Source organism: Abramis brama, assembly GCF_963993115.1.
Source record: "Abramis brama genome assembly, chromosome: 21".
NCBI lineage: Eukaryota > Metazoa > Chordata > Actinopteri > Cypriniformes > Leuciscidae > Abramis > Abramis brama.
The window spans coordinates 2206626-2218953 of NC_139983.1; positions in this window are offsets into that span (position 1 = coordinate 2206626).

Below are 12328 nucleotides of genomic sequence, written 5' to 3' on the forward strand. Positions count from 1 at the left end.
CACCCGTTCTGATGCGCCTGGAATAGTTTCCCACGCTTTTGCGTGTGCAGCCAGGGGCAGAATGGCCTCCGGGCTCCGATCGCCGCGCATCGCGGGCTCGAGAGCTCGAAACGGAGGGGCGGGCGCGGCGCGCGCGCTCTTGGTGCTTAGATACGGCAGATCGCACGCAGCGATAGCTGGCCGTTTTACACACAGTGTCCCGGTGGCTTTAGACGGGGAACATAAAGTGTGAGGCACGACGCGCGATGGCGGCGTCGGGGCGAAAATGTTCGTTAGTATGTGTGAGCGCTCGAGGGCGGGCACAGGAGTTACATTCAGGGGCGGGCGCGGCGCGCGCGCTCTTGGTGGTTAGATACGGCGGATCGCACGTAGCGATAGCTGGCCGTTTTACACACAGTGTCCCGGTGGCTTTGAACGGGGAACATATAGTGTGAGGCGCGAAAATGTATGTGTGAGCGCTCGAGGGCGGGCACAGGACTCACATTTAAAACATGACCGGTCGTGCGAGGCCGTGTGACAGAGCGGGCAGTGAGTAGGTGTGGGCACGGAGAAGTGGACACGTGACCTACTTTTAACACTAAAGCGGCTTTTGCCTGCTTCATGAGAGTGGGCTCTGTGAGAGACACGGGATGTATAGTGCTTGTGTACAGGGGTGAGCACAGAACGTGGGCACATTCACTGTACTAGAAACACATACGGCGTCAGCCGTGCAACCAGACATTATGCTCTTTTGACATTTTTCTGGGTTGCCGTGAGAACGGCGGATGCGCGCAGGCGAGCGGGTAGATACCGGCTCGTTGACTGCGGGGTAAACAGCTGCAGTAGCCGTGGCAACGGGGACTGACAGAGCGTTAAGCTTCGACGGTGGTCCAGCCGCAGGGCTGCGGGATTTAACCGTCTTTTCTTCTCTCGTGTTTAGACGCTCAAAAAATACTCGAGCACCCTGAGAAGGTGTGGTGCGAGGGGCGGGTTCGCTTTCTGTAAGTAAGAAAGACTGGCCGCGAGCTCGGAGAAGCAAGCAGCATAAATTTTATTTTCCCCGAGAGCTGGGCTCGAACGCGGGTCTCTCGCATGAAAGCGTATGATTCTGCCACTGAGCCACAGGGGAATCACATAGGCTTTAAGTTAGCGCGAGCATATAAAAAGCGACCTCATGTGTCGCGTCGGCGTTCGTTTGCAGGCGAGCGTGTGTTTAAAACAGGCTCGTTTACTGCAATAGCAATATTTCCAGTCGCCTGAACTTAAGAGGGGACTGAGAAATGTGTGAGAATTGGCGGTTGTCCAGCCGTTGCGAGACTAACACACTCTCTTCTCTTTTCGCCGGTGAGTGAGGCGCGTACGCTGAACGCTGCTCGTGACCGTCCGCTTTGTCATCCCTTGAACGGCGCAATCTGCGCGGCCCAACGAGGGAGAGAGCGGGCTTGTTTTCTGTATGTAAGAAAAACTGGCCGCGAGCTCGGAGAAGCGAACAGCATAAACTTTAACTGCCGCGAGAGCGGGGACCGAACCCCGGTCTCTAGCTTGACAGTCTAGGATTCCGCCACTGAGCCACAGGGGAGAATACATTAGTATCATGTCTTGTGACGGCTTTGCTTGCAGGCGAGCGTGTATTATAACAGGCTCGTATACTGCAATAGTAACAATTCCAGTCGCCTGAACTTAAGAGGGGACTGAGAAATGTGTGAGAATGGAGGTTATAGTCCAGGCCACGGCGGGACGAAAACACTCTGTTCCCCTTTCACCAGTGACGCGCGAGGACGGAGTAGCTTTCTTGTAACGTAAAGAGAGCTCAGACCGTCCGCTCCTGCCATCCCTTGTGAGCGGCGCAGTTTGCGCGGCTCGAACAGAGGGAGAGGAAACTCGCTCCGAGACCGTCCGCTCCTGCCATCCCTCGTGAGCGGCGTATTGCACGGCTCGAACAGAGGGAGAGGAAACTCGCTCCGGGACCGTCCGCTTCTGCCATCCCTTGTGAGCGGCGTACTGCACGGCTCGAACAGAGGGAGAGTACGGGTATCTATCACATTCTCCTCATCTCCTGACGCGGCGGCGACGCGGGCAGAGCCGGCGGTAGAGCGGCCGGGAGGGAGAGGGCGAGAGAGAGCTCGAGGGAGAGGTTCCGGCGAGCTCCTCAGTCACAACAGTCTCCGGTGGTCGCTGCGAGCGGCACTTCTTATTGCGCGGCCCGGCAGGGACAGGCGGAGCGACAGCTTGGTCGAAAGCTTCAAGTCGAGCCCGCAGGGTCGACATTGAAAGCTCTTCGCACTCGGAGAGTGCGGTGGCGGCGTGCCCGCGGCCCAGGCGGAGAGCGCAGAGAGGTGGCGGTCTCCGTTGCTGAGCGGGGCGCGGCACGAGCCGCAAAAACGAGGCGTTTTTACAAAAACGCCTCGTGCTCTTTTAGAGTACACACAGAAACAGTAATAATGTAAAGGATATGTCGCCGGATAGCGTAGCAGGCACGGATGGCTGAAGGCGGCGAAGACGGCCGGCTTCCTCAGGCGCTGTCCTAAGCTTGCTGGTCGCTGGTTTCAACGGCGGCGGCTCTCAAGATCTAGCGATGCGAAGAGCGTCGCTGAAGACAAGAAAATCAGAATTTTAGCCTGTGAGCGCTGAATATATACACGCTGGCCACGCCCATTCTGACGGTTAGAAGGGTGTGGAGGGCGCGAAGCGCCCTCATTGGTTGCCGCGTTCAGAGCACTCACCGATAGGCTTAAGCAGTTGCAGCCGAGCAGCCAATGAGCACGCTTATTTAGCCTGCCTAGGTCTGTCGGCTGCTGCACTGCGTTGACAATGAATACAAAATTAAGGATAATTTTTTGGCTTCAGATCTCGAAGAAAGAAGACTTTCCGATGCGTAAGCTACTTACGCAATACGAGAGAACCTCTCGTAAGAGAACTCACAGAGATCTTAATTCTTGCACTGGCAGCTTACTGTTGAACTGTGCCATCTGTAAACCTGTGTAAGCTTTATATAGAAGTCGACAGCAAAAAGGGCGTCACAGATGTTGAATTGTGTACGTGTGTGTTTGTGTGTACGTGTGTGTCTCTTGTTCATCTTGTTTATCTTGTACTTGATATTTCAGAGAAATTCAGATTTGTCCTTATATGGGCGGCACATTGAGGTCATATAACTATGTTACTGATTAGAATTATTAGTAACTAATTATTCAGAAGAAAACCTGCCCACATACATTCCAGACTGAAGGTGTCATTGTGCAAAGACATGTGTCACGACACGCACACAAAAGGGTGATAGTCCAAGTGCAGTTTTATTGGGTAATCCGTAATCATAAATCCAGGAACAGGCAAAAGGTCAAGATCCATGTAAGCAGTCCAAAAACAAGAAATAAACACTTAACCAAACCAAGACAGAAGCGGTTGACAAAATACAAGGATTTCAGAACAAGTGATAAAACAGACAGGGTATAAATAGACAGACACTAACAAGGTGAGTGGGAACAGCTGAGTGTGATAATGAATAATGAGTCCGACAAGGGTGATGGGGATTGTAGTCCAATAGTGACTGACACCTGTAGGGGAAGAGGACCTCTAGTGGCTACCCAGGGTACATCACCCAGACATTGTGACATTACCCCTCCTCTAAGGACGCTCAGGCAGATCAGGCAGTGCAGACGCTCAGGGCAGATCAGGCAGTGCAGGCGACCAGGGCGGATCAGGCGGTGCAGGCGACCAGGGCAGATCAGGCAGTGCAGGCGACCAGGGCGGATCAGGCAGTGCAGGCGACCAGGGCGGAGCAGGCGGTGCAGGCGACCAGGGCAGATCAGGCAGTGCAGGCGACCAGGGCGGAGCAGGCAGTGCAGGCAACCAGGGCGGAGCAGGCGGTGCAGGCGACCAGGGCAGATCAGGCAGTGCAGGCGACCAGGGCGGAGCAGGCGGTGCAGGCGACCAGGGCGGAGCAGGCAGACCAGGCTGTGCAGGCGATCAGGGCGGAGCAGGCGACCAGGGCGGATCAGGCGGTGCAGGCTGTGCAGGCGTCCAGGGTGGTGCAGGGCGACGCAGGCGACCAGGGTGGATCAGGCGGTGTAGGCGACCAGGGCGGAGCAGGTGGACCAGGCTGTGCAGGCGACCAGGGCGGAGTAGGCGGTGCAGGCGACCAGGGCAGTGCAGGGCGACGCAGGCGACCAAGGTGGATCAGGCGGTGTAGGCGACCAGGGCGGAGCAGGCGGACCAGGCTGTGCAGGCGACCAGGGCGGAGCAGGTGGTGCAGGCGACCTGGGCGGATCAGGCGGTGCAGGCGACCAGGGTGGATCAGGCGGTGCAGGCGACCAGGGCGGAGCAGGCGGTGCAGGCGACCAGGGCAGATCAGGCAGTGCAGGCGACCAGGGCGGAGCAGGCAGTGCAGGCAACCAGGGCGGAGCAGGCGGTGCAGGCGACCAGGGCAGATCAGGCAGTGCAGGCGACCAGGGCGGAGCAGGCGGTGCAGGCGACCAGGGCGGAGCAGGCAGACCAGGCTGTGCAGGCGATCAGGGCGGAGCAGGCGACCAGGGCGGATCAGGCGGTGCAGGCTGTGCAGGCGTCCAGGGTGGTGCAGGGCGACGCAGGCGACCAGGGTGGATCAGGTGGTGTAGGCGACCAGGGCGGAGCAGGTGGACCAGGCTGTGCAGGCGACCAGGGCGGAGCAGGCGGTGCAGGCGACCAGGGTAGATCAGGTGGTGTAGGCGACCAGGTGCAGGCGACCAGGGCGGATCAGGCGGTGCAGGCGACCTGGGCGGATCAGGCGGTGCAGGCGACCAGGGTGGATCAGGCGGTGTAGGCGACCAGGGCGGAGCAGGTGGACCAGGCTGTGCAGGCGACCAGGGTGGAGCAGGCGGTGCAGGCGTCCAGGGCAGTGCAGGGCGACGCAGGCGACCAGGGTGGATCAGGCGGTGTAGTTGACCAGGGCGGAGCAGTCGGACCAGGCTGTGCAGGCGACCAGGGCAGAGCAGGCGGTGCAGGCGACCAGGGTGGATCAGGCGGTGTAGGCGACCAGGGCGGAGCAGGTGGACCAGGCTGTGCAGGCGACCAGGGCGGAGCAGGCGGTGCAGGCGACCAGGGCAGTGCAGGGCGACGCAGGCGACCAGGGTGGATCAGGCGGTGTAGGCGACCAGGGCGGAGCAGGTGGACCAGGCTGTGCAGGCGACCAGGGCGGAGTAGGCGGTGCAGGCGACCAGGGCAGTGCAGGGCGACGCAGGCGACCAAGGTGGATCAGGCGGTGTAGGCGACCAGGGCGGAGCAGGCGGACCAGGCTGTGCAGGCGACCAGGGCGGAGCAGGTGGTGCAGGCGACCTGGGCGGATCAGGCGGTGCAGGCGACCAGGGTGGATCAGGCGGTGTAGGCGACCAGGGCGGAGCAGGTGGACCAGGCTGTGCAGGCGACCAGGGCGGAGCAGGCGGTGCAGGCGACCAGGGCGGAGCAGGCAGACCAGGCTGTGCAGGCGATCAGGGCGGAGCAGGCTGTGCAGGCGACCAGGGCAGAGCAGGCGGTGCAGGCGACCAGGGCAGATCAGGCAGTGCAGGCGACCAGGGCGGATCAGGCGGTGCAGGCGACCTGGGCGGATCAGGCGGTGCAGGCGACCAGGGTGGATCAGGCGGTGTAGGCGACCAGGGCGGAGCAGGTGGACCAGGCTGTGCAGGCGACCAGGGCGGAGCAGGCGGTGCAGGCGACCAGGGCGGAGCAGGCAGACCAGGCTGTGCAGGCGACCAGGGCGGAGCAGGCAGACCAGGCTGTGCAGGCGATCAGGGCGGAGCAGGCGGTGCAGGCGACCAGGGGGGATCAGGCAGACCAGGCGGTGCAGGCGACCAGGGCGGAGCAGGCAGACCAGGCTGTGCAGGCAATCAGGGCGGAGCAGGCGGTGCAGGCGATCAGGGCGGAGCAGGCGGTGCAGGCGACCAGGGGGGATAAGGCGGTGCAGGCGACCAGGGCGGATCAGGCAGTGCAGGCGACCAGGGCGGATCAGGCGGTGCAGGGCGACGCAGGCGACCAGGGCGGATCAGGCAGTGAAGGCGACCAGGGCGCCCTTCCACTCCACATAACTTGACTTTGTCCCTCTCTTGATGTCGGGTTTCAGTCCTTGCAGAAAATAGCCCATCAAATGGTTTTCCCAAGTACCTGCTTTCGTTCCCCTATCTGCTGGCTCAGTTAAGCCACTGTACTTTGCAAATATCTCAAAAAGTCTGAAATAATAGCTGCTTACCGATTCGTCTTTCTCCTGGACACAACATGTGATTTTTTCAGTGTCCACACGTGGAGGAAAGGCTGCACCGATGGCGGTGGAGAAATTTTCCACTTCTTTCCTGTATGGCTCGTTGCTGTCATGGTCCCAGTCTGCGTGCACTCTTCTAATGTCTGCTTTCGCCAGCTTTCCGGCCACTTTGCCCCAGTTCGCAGCGCCCATTCTCGCAGTTAGCAATCGTTTCAGTTCTTGTGTGGTCGGGCTGAATTCTCTGCATACTGCAAGCAGTTCACTGGCAAAACGTTCACCCGCATCTTGCGGATATGGTAGATGTGCCATAGCGTCCTTCATGTCCGACATTGTCCAAGCTCTGAAAACAAGCATTGGTCCGTGCCGGCAACTTCAACCATCGGAGCCGTCACACTCGACACTTTAACTTTTGCCGCTGTAAAACTGACCTTTTCTTGCTTGACTTGTGATCTTGTCAGCCTTTGTTGTCCGCTTGGTCCCGGTCTTTCTTCATTTGGGGTGTCCGGAACTGCTTCTCCGGAAACCTCCCCCTCGTCTTCTTCGCTGCCTGTCGTGGCCCGTGCTGAGGAGTCTGCCTCCCCCTGCTGTACTGGCGACACTGGTAATTGTGCATGAAACTGCGCTGTTAGTCTTTGTGCCACTCGCTCTGCGGCTTCTGCCCCCGCTCGCGGTGCTCTTGCATCTGCCTTTGTCTGCGCTGCTCTTTGGGCTGCCAATGTCAATTCAATTTGTGCTCTTGCTTCTGCGAGTTGTTCTTCTTGGGCTGCCATTCGCTGTGCCATTCGTTGTCTGTCCTGCTCCTGTTCTTGTGCGGTTCTCAGGGGCGGTGGAGAGCGGTCCAGATCGAGGTCCAGCTTGAGGGCCGTTATCTCTGCTACGGGATAGTGGTTTGTGTTGTAGGCAGGCGGCGGAGCCGTTGCCATCTCGGTCACATGTGGGGAAACGCATACATTGGGTTCATTAGTAGCATTCTGTTCCAGTGGAACTGTTTTCACACATACCACATTCTTCACATCTCTCTCACTGCTACCCCCTAGTTCTTTTTGTATTTGCTTTCATTCTCGCCTGTCAGCCTCTTCCACCCAACACATTATATAACTTTGTTGTATTATTTTATTTTAATACTGTGAAGCTGCTTTGATACAATCTGTATTGTGAAAAGCGCTATACAAATATACTTGATTTGATTTGATTTGATTATAGTCTGTTCACAGCCCTTGCATACGTGTTTAACACACATACAGCAACCATTCTGTTTTCCCTCGTTCTTTTTTTCTATTGATTCTTTTACGACATTAAGTCTTATCTTACTCAAGGTCCCCGCCTCGGGGAAATCGTGATATTTGATCAGTTTCTGTATGTCAACCATACATTTACCCCCATAATTATTTCTCATTTGACAGAAAATGGGTGTGTAAAAATGGTCTAATTTACTGTTAGATGACCCCATTTTGGCTGAATTTACTCTCTTGGATTTTCCTTTTGACGCGCGTCCTACTAGTCTGTCAGACGTCTTCAACAGATCCGATTTTTTCACCCAAAATCGGCCAGGTTTTAGCAAATATGCTCTGTGATTATCTGTGACTCTTCCGTTCACCTATTTAATCAACTGTGGTACTTCCGTCCACCTACGAGCTAGTTTTTTGTAGAAACCGGTCTGATTTTGTCAGATCAATTTCTCCCTCAAAACTTTCTCTGCTCGTACCAAAAGACAAATTCAGCCAATATGGTTCACGTTCACTCACAATTATCAATTTACACTCAACATCAATAAAACAATTTGCCGTTTCTTACCCAGAGATGCTTTCTCTTTTCTGTAATTGCCGCAGATTCTTTACACCTTGGTGGGAGTTCTTCCCTTGGTCCTGAATGCGGGTATTGGCTCTCTCTCCCTTAACCCGTTGAGTTCTATCTCAAGCCGTCGAGGTATGAGACCGGCCGCCTGGTGCTGCTGGGGTCGTGCACTTCTGTCAAATCCGTTCTCAGGACTCTGACACCACTTGTAACAGCAATTTTCAGAGGTTAATAAAAACAGCATCAAAAGGTGTAAGAAACTTTCAAGAGGCAAATTGTTATAAAGAGAAAATGTTTATTCTTTGAGGATTCTTTCACAACCAGCCACAGCCACCCAGCTAGGGAACAGAATTCCTGTTAGACTCAATAAAACATAGACATTTTATACAGTTTGGCTGAGAAGCCAAAAGGCCTTAATTTATGACCTAAATTACCTCCTGCTTCCCTCAGGAGAGGGCATGGGACTTAACTTTATTACTAAACGACACCCTGTATTCCTGACTAAAACTTTTTCTCGTGTCCAGGTGTCCACTATCTTCCTGGCCCATCTGGTTTATTATGTCTGTTCTTTCCTGTCCCTCTTCAGCTGTTAGAAACCCTCACAGAAACACATGATTAAATGAAATTAACAGTTTGGAAACAAATGAATATAAGAAATACTGAATTTTTCCACAACAATAACTTTTTGCTTCAATAAATAACATTTTCTTTTACAAACTGTATTTTGTGTTTACTCAGGTTGTCTTTGTTTTATGTTTTAATTTCTGAATCAATTTAATATGAGATGTGCACAAAACTAGAAGAATAGGGCAAATACTTTTTCACTGCATTATATGATCATATCACTGTATTGTCTTCTCTTCTTCTCTTCACTGTAATCTAGTGTTTTATGGGGGGTTTTTTTTTCAATTCTAGGAGGAGCTCAATACAGCACTGAAGACCTTACAAGAGAAACTTAAACGTAATGAAAAAATGAAAGGAAAGATTGAGAAAACAGTTCAACACATCAAGGTGAGGAAACAGAATCAAAAGTCATGTATAGTATCACTGTATACAGTTATGATTTAATATAATGGATTATAGTTTATTATTTCTGTAAATGACGAGCATCAATCTGCTTCTGGATCCGTTCTATGTCGGGTATCTGAGTTTATCTCTGATATGAATGATGTGAAGTGTTGATGTGTGTCGACTGAGATGATTGAAGTGAAGTGAGCATGAGTTTTTCCAATCCAAGATGTGCTGCCGTGTAGTGAGTGAGTGCTGTGAGCTCTATTCTGCTGGCTCAACTATTTGTCTACTAAGGATGTTGTGATTTATATTTCTACTTCAAAAAGTATTTGGTGCTAATGATCTACATGTGGTGAAACAAGAAAGAAATACTAAAGCAGCCTCTAGCTTCAACCATATGAGCTTTGTGAATTCACCCTTCTTTCTGTGCGAGTGGAAACGCAGCTGGCCTCACAATGGGTGAACCAATTACTCTCCAAAGCATTTTTGATATGATGCAGCAAATGAAGCTCGACATGATTTCACATATTGACTCTAAAATAGATTCACTTCGACCCAGTCTGGAGAAAATAGATGACTCACTTCATATGCTTGGAGATCAGGTCAATGAGATTCAGCTGAGAGTTAGCGCAAACGAAGATAACATAGCTGATCTGGTCAAATGCGTAAAGTTGCTCGAAAAGGAAAATACTGACCTTAAAGCATGGACTGAAGACGCCGAGAACCGAAGCAGACGCTCTAATTTACGATTCATCGGCATTCCTGAGAAGGCTGAGGCTAAAGATATTCTCGGCTTCATGAGTCATCTGATTCCACAGCTCCTAGGTGAAACAAATTTCTCCGTTCCTCCTATGATTGAGCGTTGTCATCACATCGGTATCATGGACAACGTTAAAGCCAAGGGTCCCAGGCCTATCTTGGTAAAGTTTCAGCATTTCCAAGACAAGCTGAAGATAATGAAACTAGCCAGGGACAAGAAGGACCTCCTTCAGTACAAAGTGAGGGCTGTGAATCGAGAGGGCTCCTCGAAAGAAGTTTGAGTCTATATTTACCCGGACTTCTCCACTGGTGTAGTCCAGAGACGCCGAGAATTTGATACTGTGAAGAAAAAGTTCCGTGATCGGGACATTGAATATGGCCTGATCTTTCCCTCCATGATCTTTCAAATTCCTCGGTGCAATTTCCTCCAATAACTCCTCCATTGACTTTGAGATGGCAGCAGACTAATGGCTGGTGATCAGTGGATAGTACCAGCGCTAGCATAATACATTGCGGACTGATGAACTTTTTTTTTTTTCTCTTTGGAACTCTTCTGTTATTTATATCTGTGAATTTATTTCATCATCGGACTGGCATTGAGTTTATGTTTCATATGTTCAGTCTTGTCGCTGATAGAATTACTGTGTTGGCAACTGCTGCTTTACTTTTGCTTTCTTTTTGGCAAAATTGTTTATGTGCAATGCTAGTGGCAGCTTCTTTATTACTGTTTGCCGTATAGCATAACACAAGTGTTGTAAAATAGCTTAACACTAAAAGATGGGTTAGTCTAAATGATGTAAACTGGGTATGATAGACGCCCATAAATAATTTGTTTAGTAAAATTATAGAATTGCCTACTTTTGGGTTTTTGAAGCTAATAAATTATGAAGCTGTCGAAGCATATTATTATTATTATTATTATATTATCTTATTTTTGTTTGTTTGTCTTCTGACGACTTCATAAAAGCCCTTTATCTTACTGTTAGTAGATCTGGATTTTTCATTTGATATGTTCGCATTATGCTGAGCCATGCAGATTGAGCTGCGTATTATTTATTATTATTTATTATTACTTATTTGGAAAGAGCTGTATGTGTTTACTCCAATTCCGTATGCGCTTTCCTGTTCGGTCTATGTGTGAGTGCGTGTGTGCCTGTGTTTTTGTTTGTTGCTCTCCTTCTGCCTCTCTCTCCACCTATTCCGCCTGCTATATACCTCAATCTGCGATGATGCTTTGTGTGCATTCTTACTGCCAGATTATACACATATTTATTCAGTTACTTTGGAACAATGAATTGTGCTAAAGGGCTGTATGTTATTCATTTGAACATTAGGAGTTTGCCACCGAAAATGGATTTATTGAGAGCCTGGCTTACCTATAATAAACCCCATGTAATTACTTTGTCTGAAACTTGGCTAAACAGCAATATTTCTGATGATGATGTCAAACTTGACAATTATGTTTTATTTAGGAATGATACAGTAGAGGTTCAAGAGGTGGGGGCCTCTTAATATATGTATCCTCAAATTTGACTGCAGAACTTGTTCTTCCAAATGAGTATCCCCGGCATTTTGAAGGCCTTTTTGTCAAAATCATTTTTCATGAAAACAAACGATTAATCATTGGAAATATTTATAAACCTCCATCTGCGCCAGCAGAAACTACTGATTGTATTTTGTCTACCATTAATTCTTTAGACTGCAAATGTGAAAAGATTATATTAGGTGACTTCAATTCTAATTGGCTAGATCGCTCCTCTCAAAAAGATCGCAATCTCTTTAACAGTATAAATCTAACTCAACTTATAACTGAACCTACTAGAGTCGGTCCCAGTTCCTCTTCTTTGCTTGACTGGATTCTAGTCTCCCACCCTGACAGGATTTTACAATCTGGGGTCTTACCGGATTCTTTTAGTGACCATTCTATGTTTTTTTGTATTTGGAAAATTAAAGTGCCTCGTCTTCCTTCTAAATTGATTAAAGTAAGACAATTTAATAAAATGAACCCTGAACTCTTCATACAGGATATATTCAATATAAACTGGGAGAGATTTCAATTAATTCCATCTGTGGAAGATGCTTGGAATTTTTTTTATACCGAGTTTTTTTAGATTATTAACAAGCATGCTCCTTGGATATCAATTAAGGTCAAGGGTCGACATCTACCTTGGATCAAGGGAGATCTCATATACTTATTCAAACAAAGAGACAAGGCCTGGAAAAAATACCGTAACACAAAGGACTCTACTGACTGGAATGTATATAAGGAGTTAAGGAATAAATGTAAAACCAATACAAGAAATGCTAAAGCAAATTACTATAAGGATTGCCTATCAACTGATTTTAAGAACCCGAAGAAATTTTGGAAGAGAATCAATGGTATAACCAATAAATCTACTAAAAGCTCTACAACACATTAGATTAAACAATCAAACTGTGAGTGAACCTTTATTAATTGCAGAGGCATTCAGCCAGCACTTTTCTACAATTGGCAGCTCTCTGTCCGGTTACACTTACTCTGGTCTTACATCGACTCAGAATAGGTGTGGCAGCTCCTTTTGT